A 13,215-nucleotide genomic window follows, 5' to 3' on the forward strand; every position below is an offset into this window, starting at 1 on the left:
CACAAAATGATTATTATAACGGTTCTTATATCAACAAAAAATTATCGGGTACCTGAGATAAAATAGAGTATACGTCAGTGGAATTTTTTTCCAAAACTCTTCGAATATTTCTGGTATTTTCTGAGCCATCCAAGTTTGTTTTGCATCACTTTATTGTACGAAAAGCAATAAAGGAACAGTGTAAGAATGACAAAAATACATATACATTTACAGAGTAAAAGAGAGCCCAGGACATGGTCACATTACTGACGCAAGCAGGGCAGATTAACATAATGTTACAGTTATATATAGTTAAACTACCAAATAAGATGGAACATTCGGTGAAAGTATAATAAACTGTTAATCATCAAATTAATTTGTAATTAAAGTAATTATAGGCCTGTAGATAAAATCATTTTAGATAAAAACCAAACATTGAGAAAAAAGACCATGACGTACGTGGACTCATGCATTAGCATGAATTACACTGTGAATTGATGTGTACAACTTTACGCTATGTACGCAGAGGAATCTGATTTTCCCATTGGACGTTATTTTTTTAGTAGTATATTACGAAAGATGATGTCACTGCCAATTTAGAAAGATTGTCTCTGAAAATTTTGTAAGGGGTTGGTTTGCCAAATTCATTTAAAAGCATTTTAAGTCGTTTTGTGTTATCCGGGGTAATGTAGCCTCTTGATCCCACCTCAATTGGAAAGTATTTTACTGAGTAGCTGTTGGATTCAATGTCAGAAATGAGTGGGGTGTATTTTCTCTCTTTATATTCATGTGTTTTTTCTGTATTGGTTTCAAAAGGGACCGAAAGTTCCAGTATCACTAGTTTCTTTTCATTTTTCCACAATGCACATATATCAGGGATCAGATTCGTCTGCGTACATTGCAACGGGACGGTAGATATCCCCTGTTTTTTGGATTCTGACTTGAGGTCGGATGTAATATCTACCTCCTGGTTTGATGTACCTTTCCGCAATGTTTCCAATATGTACAAAAGAATATTGTCATGCCGCCATGTATATTGACCTTCGTCAAGGGCAACGGGACATGCGTTAAGAACGTGGTGAACCGTTTCCCGGTTATTACATCTATTACATTTCGCTGATGTCACCTTTCCCCATCTTACAAGGTTTGCATTGGTATTCAAAGTGTGTGAGAGAGAATTCATGAGAAAGCGAGCTACTTTGTGTGGGAGATTATAAATTATGCTTTTCCAGTCGACTGACTTTTCTTGAAGGGTAGCAAGTTTGAAAAACTCGCCTTGAACAGAGAGTGACTGAACATGGGAAAGCCACGATTCTTGTCTGTCTCTCTTTCATGAAATAATCTTTGATTCTGTGTTTGAGTTTGGGGAAAGTGACATCAGCTTGTTGTACTTGTGAATATACTCTATCGCTGTTCACTGTACTTGATTTTTTACGCTTCCAATTAGACTCTCTTGCTAATGCTGAATCTAGACAAATATTAACTCTATAATCATAAATACATCTGATTGTACTATAGTTAAGAGCATGTGATTGGTAATACATATCTGAAATCGACATGATATTTAAACATTCAGGCATATGTATAAATGCAAGTGTGGCGGGTTTGGCGAGGCCAGACCATTTCTTGAGATAACGATTGGTAAGTGCATCAAGTAATTTCAGATGGGAATCAGTAACATCATTGACAGTAAGGTGATAACGAATAGAAGGAAGAAAATAATCGGCATATATTTTCAACTTGTACTCATCTCTAATAAGGGTGTGGTCGATGTTGTTCACGGCATTATTAATCAATGAGTGAAGATATAGATAGACATCTTCAGATGATGTTTTGTACGTAACAAGTGAACCAAGAAATTTGAAATCGTCTTGCTCTAAGGTTGCTAAACTTACTCCTTCTAAGAAGAATGGTACATCTTTAGGGGAACCACCGACTATTGATAATGATTTACATTTGGGTATAGCTTTAATTTCAGACCCAGAGAGCGTGTGTGTGAAGCGATCTGATTCATAAGACGCTGGTGTGACTTTTTGTTTCCGGTAATTAGGCAAAAGTCGTCAGCAAATGGGGCGGTGATAAAATTTTCATCGTTCAATTTGTAGCCAAAACTTTTGTTATCATTTAGAAACTCAATCATCGGGTTAAAACATAAAGGCCCGAATTCACAAAGGAGGTTTAAACCCCGAGGGGGTTTAAACCCCCTCCTAGGTTTTTTAGTCCATGGTTTAAACCCCGAGGGGGTTTAAACCCCCTCTCTGTTTCACGAACGATGGTTTCTTTAGTCCATGGTTTAAAATTAAACCATGGTTTAATTTTAGTCCACGGTTCTGAGCATGCTCAGTAGAGCGTATGTTGTCTGCTACGTCTTTGCTGACCACGGCAAACAGGGTTCGAAAATCCAAAGTCTGGGGTATAAAATACCGAAATTTGCAATCTCAATCGATTACATGAAATGAAAGTACATTAAAAACTTATTCATTGTTTGATGAGTCGAATTGTATTGTACATCCGCTATTTTTATATACATCACAAAATGCAATAAAAATGAAAATTTGTCTCAACCATTGCGGTCGTCTGCGCGTCGACGATAATCTCATTTCGGTCCCATCCGTAAACATCGATGTCATGTTTTTAATCATTGAATAAATTTAATTCGGCTGAAAAGAAAATGACAACAAACAGATGTAATATAAAGATTACCCGATGAAACTTGAAGTATGAATATAATTACTTCATCAGTTTCAAGATTAAGTAGTATCTCATCAGATCGCTTTCTCTTAATACTTACCTTTTTGGTGTTAAGCGGCATTTAATATGAAAATAAGCTGTTGATTTTGCATGTCTACGATCTCGATCGCTAAGTTTAGTTGAGGCTGAGCTGAGAGTTATTACAACGCGCATGCCCGTACAGTCGTCCGGCAACCAATACTAGTATTCGAAAAGTATATGGGTCTTCTAATTGCTTTTTCAGTATAAAAACAACAATCATAACAAAGATTGTCGATCAGCTGTTCTTACGTCATAATCATGATTGCGAAACGACCTTTGAATCCAGTTCCATCGCCAAAAATATAAAAAAAAATAAATTCAAATGTAAATTCTAGAAAGAACATGTCCCAAAATTTTCTGAAGTAAACTTTTTCCTCCAATTTGTTTATTTTCCTTTCTTAAAATTGAGACCGCCCTGATTTATTCCCTAAATCTTGACTTTATTTTGTTAATGGTAATCAAAAGTGCATCCTATAACTCTAGCACGCATAAAAAATAAATATTTGTGGATCACTGAAACATTGGCTGAAATCCCTACTCAAAATAGTTTAGTTCTTTCATGATGGTAAAAAAATACAAGATCATTCAAAATCGAAATAAAACATATATTTGGGACGAGATGACCCGACTTTTGGAAAGATAACCTTTTTGGGGGTGGGGTAGTTGTAGCTAGAATTAGAAGTTTATTTCATTCCCCCCAAAAAATAGAGGTTTATCATATATATTTCCTGAATATTTTTTTATCAAAATAAATTATATCAATTTCTATTTCTCATTTCAATTTGAAACTTTTCTCAATAGTTAAACAATATTGAAGTGAAAGTGATGAAGTGTTCTCTCTCGTTCTCATCTTTCTCTTGTTACCGCTCATTTTCTTTCTATATCTCTCACACACACTAGCGTACCTACGGGGGGCAGACTGCCCCCCCTGACGAGTCACAACCCATGCAAGGGACTTATCCCTGCCCCCCCCCCCTGACGAGAAGTTTTTTTTTTTGCTTGTCCATTTTTTTCTGGTACGAAATCCTTTTGTGATTGAAGACCGCTTTTTTTCATTTTTTGTGGACGATTTTGCCCCCCCCCCCTGTGGAAAATCCTAGGTACGCTACTGCACACACATTCACCATCCTACTACCTTTTTCTCTCTGTCACCCCCTCCCCTTGCTTTTTCAAAAATGCATCAACAGAAAACCTTTAATAAGAAGCATCTTCCATCAAAGCAGTTTAAATATTTCAAAGTTAGCTATTCTTTTATTTCAATATTTCAAGGCGGTGTACACAGAGAAATCATGAAAATTTCAATATTCAAGCATATAATTATTTCCTGTTTTAATGATTGTAGAACAAAATACCTTGGCAAAAAAATATAATGGAAATATTTTCAAATGTCAAATTCATTAGAGTGTACATTCTATAGGCATATAATATTCTCAGTACATGTACATGTAATGTATTAATCCAATGAACAATGTTTCTCCCCCCCCAAAAAAAAAAAAATATATATATATATATATATACATTGCAGGTCATGTATAGATAAAGTTCCAATAACACCTAGCAAAGCCAGTGCATCTACTTTGACTTCACTCCCTTCACGCTTATTTTTTGTAACTGTGTTGACATTAATAAAAAATAGATTTTATTTTTTAAAGTGATTTTTTTTATTAATTTAATTCTCCAATTAATTCATTTTCATACATACAAAATTCTGTTAATAAGTTAGTTTAGATCATTTATGCATTTAATTTTGTTGAAAATCTATATAAATATCAAGCATTCCCAGAATTAAACTATCATCTTTATTTCCCTCAACCATGGAATACGGCAACTTCAAATCCAGCACTGCCTCAAGTTACACCACCCAAACAACCAAGTGCATCTACTCTGATTTCGTTTTCCCATTCTAGGTGAATATTTCTCACAATATATCTGACATCCCCCCATAATATATATAAGGGGGTACTTATAACAAAAGTGCAGAATACAATTTTCCTACTAGTGAAAATCCTTTGAAGCAAGCACTATAAAATTGCAGTCTTAATCATTATTGTAATACATGATTAGAAAATACTCTTGCATATAAGACCTTTAAATAAAACCTAATCAAACATCCTGTCCCCCCCCCCCCCCCCCTCCACTTCAAATCCATCATTGACTGAAAGACATATCTCAATAAATCAACCGTGTAAAGAACATTTATCTTTTAAATATTTTATGAAACAAAAATATGTTTAATAATCTATTGAAATAAACAGTTCTTAAATTAGGAAATGCATCCTCACAAAATGAAAGGTCATTCTTTTTTATGCTTGTTGCAATTAATACACAAATAATGATTGCAAATGTGAAAACTCCATGTCCAGTTGAAGCTTTTTTGAATAAAAACTATCTCACATAGTGGACCTCTCAAAATACTTCCCAAATCATAATATAATTACATCATCAAGAGTATTCATCACTTTCCTTGAAACAAAATAATAAAACCCTCCCATCTGAGATGAATGTGACACATTGTTGATATTTATAAATCTGCAAAAGAACAGAAGTTCATCTATTTCTTTCACAAGGACAAATTCTACAAATTCATTTGTCTGAGGTATCAAGGAAACATTCCCAGACTGGTGGAATTTCTTCAAAATCGCATTCCTCTTCAAGGTAATTTAGTATCATTAAAATTACCTTGCCTTTTTTTCCCTTTTCCATTGACCCTTTCTGCCAGAATATTTTTTGGCCAGACTCATATATCAGAAGTAGTTGAAATAGATGTTAAATACTGTAGCAAATTAAACATGATCCCCAAATCAAGTACATGTAATAACAAGATCAATTGGATGCACAATACACTGGTACACACAAAATAATCTGAATATACTACAGATATGTAGTAACGTATTTAGAGTTGAAGAGGGATTTATAAAACTGAACTGGGAGGGTGAATCATTTGAAGTATGAAAAGGGCTTCAATATATGTATGTTACCAGATTCAAGCAATTCAATGAACTGTGCACTGAATATTGTATACTTCTGAAAAGAATACATTGCATTGTTGTCTGTTTTTAAAGAAATTTTTATAATTAAGTCTTTAATGTTTTCAAAAATTCAATTTATGGTTCCGAGAACAATCAGAAAACACAATGTACATTGGTGTCAGAAGCTGAACCTATCAAGTAGAGAGTTACCAGTACGTTAAACAACATACATCTTTGACAACATGATTTATAGTATGTGTTTTACAACTGTACTGTTACTATATGTTATGTACTTAAATGCATTTCAATATTGAATTTTAACCCTGCAGCAATACCACAAACCTTTGTTCTGCAAAATGGAATTTGAATTACCCATCTCAAGGAAAAAAGAATCATCTGTCAGAAGAGCTTGAGCTGGTAGAAGTGCATGTCATTAGAATTGAAGTTCAATGGAAGAAACATGGTCTCGACTTTATAAAGAGTACAAGATGAGAGTGAAAGAACATGATATGAGATTGAAAGAGCATGAAATGAGATTGAAAGACACGATATGAGCTTGAAGGAGCACAAACTACGAATGGACGTTTTGAATAAAGAAAGAGAGGTTGCTGAAGCTAAGCTGCAGGAATCACAATCAATTTATTAACAAATAAAGAAGTAAAGTATTCTTCATAAATTTGAATGAACTCTGTGTTTCTATGTTCTTAATGCTTTTGCCATTGTTATAGGCATTCCTCTCCACATGAAGTTGGAAGGGGTATATAAGAAGCATATGGCCAAATCCCCCCCCCCCTCCCCCCGGCTCTTGATGTAGACATGTGTCCCATCAATTGCACCTTTCACTCCTGGAAATCTAACAGTTAGATAGAACTGTCTCCGAGTTGCTTCAACTTCTTCTCTTGTAGGAATCTTCATGTATTGCCTCTTCCTTCTTGCTTTAGCTTCTGACACACTGATGACTGCGATATTGCTGCCTCATCACCATGCATCTTTTAAAATGATCCTGTAAAATAAAAACAAACCATGTGGTTGATGGGTGAGGTGATTGTTTTGAGGTAATTTAAAACATTTCATTGAAGCACATACAGATGTTAAACAATGAATATTCATCTTGTACAAATATCATACAATTTTCTCCAATATATTTTAACAAGTGGAACGCCTTTGGCAGTCTCTCCATCATTATGCGATTCAATATAGCAGCAGTGCTGACTTTCAAAAACAACTATTGAATAATTTTTTGCCCAATGCTTTAATGACTTTTTACCTTGAAGTTTTGCACATCTTTTGATTAAAGGTAAAAAAAAATAATTAGGTTGTACAGTACCCGAACAATGTACCATCAATTTTTAATTTCAGCCAAGTCGTCACTAGTGAATTATATTTGTGACATAAATTGAGGAAACAGAATTGAAATTAATAGAGAAGTGACACAGAAGCATTTTTTGTGATATATGAATAAATTTTGCATAAATTAACATAAATAATTTTCTAGTCAAAATTTCAAAAGTCTGTGTGGAAATTTGGGGACCCTCATGTACATGTAGCTCTACCAGACGGATGAAAAAAAAATCAAAATTGGTCTACAAATACAGAAGCATTTTTTGTGATTATGAATTTTGCATAAATTAGCATGAATAAATTTTGCATAAATTAGCATAATTTTATATTCAAAATTTCAAAATTTTGTGTACAAGTTTGGTGAACCTCATGAAGCTCTACCACGGGTTAATGGCAAAATTTATAACTCTAACCTGACATAACAGTTGTAAAAGCAGAGCCTCACTACTGCTGCTGTAGTTTTGGAATTTTTAAATTATGCAATTCATAGGTACTTGACCGTTGCTGAAATGATACTCTTATTTATGTGCTCCTTCTCTGATTTCTAGATATTGTCATGTCATCAGCTTTATCTGGAGTCCTAAAATTATAGAAACAATCTCAGTCATTTAGATTTAACAGTGCCAAGTAACATTCAATAATCGTTTATGAAAAATTAAATTACTTACCCACTGCATAAAAATGGAGAGTTGTCAACACCTGCAAATAAACAGGAAGTTGATCTATCCTCTGAGCTGTGTGTCCCTCTTCATTTCGGCTTCCAGCATATTGGTGACGGTTTCTTTTGACAGTCGATACTGATCTCGAGATGGCCCATCCTTGTACGATTTCGATGGATTTTTAGCATCATGGAGCCCACAATGTCTTGGGAAAGGTAGCTGTATGCAGAAGAGTTGAATATTATTTTTAATTCTTTTATTTTGTGATCTTTATAATCATTCCAAACTGTACATGTGCATGTAGATTTGATCTGCCAACATAATTACTGCAATCTTAATTTACTTCCTGAGATTAACAAAAACTACATTTCAAGCCATTTCATTTCTTCAGTCTAAATATTTCATGTTCGATATCTTAAATCATTTCAATAATACTTTTAAACAAATCAAAACAATGTAAATCAAATTAATAATCATACCTCTTAGTAATTTAAAGCTGTGAAGAAGATGGAGATAATCCATAGAGACCTACACTGTATGGTACCTCTGATGCCGATGTAATTCTGTGAAACAATGGTCAAATTAAAAAAAAAATATTCATTGGTTTATCACTTTTTAAATGCAAATCTCACAGTAAACACTGTGAATGATAAATAAAAAAAATATTGTAATAATTTGTTTGAAACTGGAATATGCCTTTCAAAATTAGGCCTAGGCCTAACGACTTAACTTAAATCTGTTTTTTTTTTTGGGGGGGGGCTCTATTTTCTCTATTTGCAAGTGAAAAGACTTTAGACCAAATTTTGAGTAATCAACTCTTTAATATTCCTACAGCCTCAAAAATTGGCCTGTGCTGAAAGCAAAAAGGTAGGTCTCGATCTACAAATGTATATTTTGAATTTGAAATGCAATTTAGGCTTTTTAGTAGGCCTACAAAGTTTAGTCAAGGCAAATTCAAAATCAAATTGAAAAAAAAAATTCTTTCTGACTCCGAGTTTCTCCTCTTAAAATGCACCAAATAGTACAAAAATTATGTAGATTTAGATATTTCATTTTCATCTTGACATTGACAAATTAAGATATAGACAGGGTGACCAGATTTCACAAAATGAAATACGGGACAATCGAAAAAAAAGATCAACAAAGAAGGCCACACAGTGTTACACCTGTGAAAAACTATAAAGAATTGGAAGGGAGGGTGAACGAAAGAATGAAGGGTGGAAAGAAAAGACGAAAGAAAAGAGATGAAAAGAGAAGAAAGAAAAAATAAGGGGAATTGAAGGAAAATTAAAATACCGGTAAATGAATCGAATACAGAAAGAAAGAAAAAGATAGGAATAGAAGAAGAATTCATGTGTGAAATACAAAATAAAGGAGAGAAAGAAAAAAGTAAGGAAAAGGACGAGGAAAGAAAGAAAAAGGAGGAAAGAAAGAAAAAGGAGGAGGAAAGAAAGAAGGAAAGAATGAAGGATAGAAAAATGTTTCCTTCATTCTTTGAAAGAAAGAAAAATAAAGAAGGAAACAGTTAGGGAGGAAGGAAGGAATTAAGGGAGGGAGGGAGAGAAAGAGTAAGGGAAAGAATTATAAGGAAAAATAAAATAAAGAAAGAAAGGAGGAAAGAGAGGGAGAAAGAATGAAGTGAGGAGGGAGTGAAAACAGAATGGAAGAAGAGAAACAACTAGATCTAGTTATGAAAACTCAATAACTTGTTCTTCCGATTTATACATCTCCAAATCAGTAATCTGAGAACCCATAATATTATTATACAAATTTCCCGCCGAATTTGTGATTATTTTGGCATGCTTTGTGTAGAGAATCTGCTCCGATCCTACATGCCTAGTAGTCATGCTAGTAGTACTAGCCTGCCACACAAAGGCAGGAGGCCAGTTCGTTTGCGATGTATTGGGTTAGCAAGAAAATCACCTTGCAAAAGTTTATTTATCGATTTTATTGTTGTCTCTGTTTCGTCATCTGTTGGTTATTTTAATGAAAATTCGTCATTTTTAAATACATTTTGTTCAATATTCTGAAATACGGGACAAATATGCGTCCCGGGAAGGGTTTGTCGGGACGCCGGGACAGAGAAGCAAAATACGGGACAATCCCGGGAAATACGGGACGTCTGGTCACCCTGGATATAGATGGCATAATAATATAAATATCCTCGTGAAGCTCATAAAACAAGCCCGGCCGGCCCGCGGCTGAGCACCTTCAATTCGTTCAACAACACAGCGACAAAATATCCCAACACTTAAAAGCACGGATGGGACTGTGGCAATACACACGCGACGATAAAGTGCATCGTCTGGACTTGTCAATACCAAAACCTCGTTCGCAATCATGAAAAACAACACTACCAATTTCATATAACTGCTTAAAACGTATCAATATATTCCAGAGAAGGAAAGCGGGATTTTTTTTACGAATTCAAAGAAGAATACTTACGAATTTCTAATCAAGAAGACCACTTGTCAGGTCCAGGACCGCAAGAAAAATTTTCTTCGCTTCACGGATTTTTCACAAACTCCTCAAGTGCGCATGCTCGTAAAATTAAACCATGGTTTAAACCACATCTAAGAGCAGACTAAAAAATATGACGTTTCATGACGTTTTATGACGCATTTAAACCCCCTCGGGGTTTAAACCTCTTTCGTGAAACGTAAATGAAAAACCCAGCTCGGGGTTTAAACCAGGAGGGGGTTTAAGCCACCAAAAACCAGGAGCTAGGTTTTTCGTGAATTCGGGCCAAAACGTCATGAAACGTCACATTTTTTAGTCTGCTCTTAGATGTGGTTTAAACCATGGTTTAATTTTATGAGCGTGCGCACTTGAGGAGTTTGTGAAAAATCTGTGAAGTGAAGAAAATTTTTCTTGCGGTCCTGGACCTGACAAGTGGTCTTCTTGATTAGAAATTCGTAAGTATTCTTCTTTGAATTCGTAAAAAAAATTCCCGCTTTCCTTCTGTGGAACATAAATAAGAGTATCATTTCAGCAAACAGTCAACTTGTCAAGTACCTATGAATTGCATAATTTAAAAATTCCAAAACTACCACAGCAGTAGTGAGGCTTTGCTTTTACAACTGTTATGTCAGGTTAGAGTTATAAATTTTGCCATTAACCCGTGGTAGAGCTTCATGAGGTTCACCAAACTTGTACACAAAATTTTGAAATTTTGAGTATAAAATTATGCTAATTTATGCGAAATTCATAATCACAAAAAATGCTTCTGTATTTGTAGACCAATTTTGATTTTTTTTTCATCCGTCTGGTAGAGCTACATGTACATGAGGGTCTCCAAATTTCCACACAGACTTGAAATTATTTATGTTAGTTTATGCAAAATTCATTCATATATCACAAAAAATGCTTCTTCTATGTCACTTCTCTATTAATTTCAATTCTGTTTCCTCAATTTATGTCACAAATATAATTCACTAGTGACGACTTGGCTGAAATTAGAAATTGATGGTACATTGTTCGGGTACTGTACAACCCAATTATTTTTTTTTTACCTTTAATCAAAAGATGTGCAAAACTTCAAGGTAAAAAGTCATTAAAGCATTGGGCAAAAAAAAATTATTCAATAGTTGTTTTTGAAGTCAGCACTGCTGCTATATTGAATCGCATAATGATGAGACTGCCAAAGGCGTTCCACTTGTTAAAATATATTGGAGAAAATTTTATGATATTTGTACAAGATGAATATTCATTGTTTAACATCTGTATGTGCTTCAATGAAATGTTTTAAATTACCTCAAAACAATCACCTCACCCATCAACCATATGGTTTGTTTTTATTTTACAGGATCATTTTAAAAGATGCATGGTGATGAGGCAGCAATATCGCAGTCATCAATGTGTCAGAAGCTAAAGCAAGAAGGAAGAGGCAATACATGAAGATTCCTACAACAAGAGAAGTTGAAGCAACTCGGAGACAGTTCTATCTAACTGTTATAGATTTCCAGGAGTGAAAGGTGCAATTGATGGGACACATGTCTACATCAAGAGCCGGGGGGGGGGGGTGGGGGATTGGGCCATATGCTTCTTATATACCCCTTCCAACTTCATGTGGAGAGGAATGCTATAACAATGGCAAAAGCATTAAGAACATAGAAACACAGAGTTCATTCAAATTTATGAAGAATACTTTACTTCTTTATTTGTTCATAAATTGATTGGTATAACCCTGTGATTCCTGCAGCTTAGCTTCAGCGACCTTTCTTTATTCAAAACGTCCATTCGTAGTTTGTGCTCCTTCAAGCTCATATCGTGTCTTTCAATCTCATTTCATGCTCTTTCAATCTCATATGTTCTTTCCCTCTCATCTTGTACTCTTTATAAAGTCGAGACCATGTTTCTTCCATTGAACTTCAATTCTAACGGCATGCACTTCTACCAGCTCAAACTCTTCTGACAGATGATTCTTTTTTTCCTTGAGATGGGTAATTCAAATTCCATTTTGCAGAACATAGGTTTGTGGTATTGCTGCAGGGTTAAAATTCAATATTGAAATGCATTTAAGTACATAACATATAGTAACACTACAGTTGTAAAACACATACTATAAATCATGTTGTCAAAGATGTATGTTGTTTAACGTACTGGTAACTCTCTACTTGATAGGTTCAGCTTCTGACACCAATGTACATTGTGTTTTCTGATTGTTCTCGGAACCATAAATTGAATTTTTGATTTGGGGATCATGTTTCATTTGCTACAGTATTTAACATCTATTTCAACTACATCTGATATATGAGTCTGGCCAAAAAATATTCTGGCAGAAAGGGTCAATGGAAAAGGGAAAAAAGGCATGGTAATTTTAATGATACTAAATTACCTTGAAGAGGAATGCGATTTTGAAGAAATTCCACCAGTCTGGGAATGTTTCCTTGATACCTCAGACAGAAATTAATTTGTAGAATTTGTCCTCGTGGTGAAAGAAATAGATGAACTTCTGTTTTGCAGATTTATAAATTTCAACAATGTGTCACATTCATCTCAGTTGGGAGGGTTTTATTATTTTGTTTCAAGGAAAGTGTTGAATACTCTTGAAAATGTGATTATTATTTGGGAAGTATTTTTAGAGGTCCACTATGTGAGATAGCTTTTATTCAAAATAGCTTCAACTTGACATGAAGTTTTCACATTTGCAATCATTATTTGTGTATTAATTGCAACAAGCATAAAAAAGAAGAATGACCTTTCATTTTGTGAGGATGCATTTCCTAATTTAAGAACTTTATTTCAATAGATTATTAAACATGTTTTTTTTTCATAAAATATTTAAAAGATAAAGGTTCTTACACGGTTGATTTATTGAGATATGTCTTTCAGTTAATGATGGATTTGAAGTGGAAGGGGGGGGGGGGACAGGATGTTTGATTAGGTTTTATTTAAAGTTCTTATATGCAAGAGTATTTTCTAATCATGTATTACAATAAGGATTAAGAATGCAATTTTATAGTGCTTGCTTCAAAGGATTTTCACTAGTAGGA

The 13,215-nt window shown here is 34.3% G+C and overlaps 1 long non-coding RNA gene across 1 annotated transcript; it reads right to left on the bottom strand.

The window, feature by feature from the left end:
* Positions 1-6,518: 6,518 nt before the first annotated feature.
* Positions 6,519-10,416, bottom strand: LOC121417051. The gene is made up of 4 exons (XR_005970305.1): positions 10,166-10,416; positions 8,200-8,283; positions 7,730-7,939; positions 6,519-6,723 (listed from the first exon to the last, which is right to left on the bottom strand). It is a non-coding gene; the product is annotated as an uncharacterized LOC121417051 (long non-coding RNA).
* Between the last annotated feature and the right edge of the window lie 2,799 nt (positions 10,417-13,215).

Source organism: Lytechinus variegatus, chromosome 6, assembly GCF_018143015.1.
Source record: "Lytechinus variegatus isolate NC3 chromosome 6, Lvar_3.0, whole genome shotgun sequence".
NCBI lineage: Eukaryota > Metazoa > Echinodermata > Echinoidea > Temnopleuroida > Toxopneustidae > Lytechinus > Lytechinus variegatus.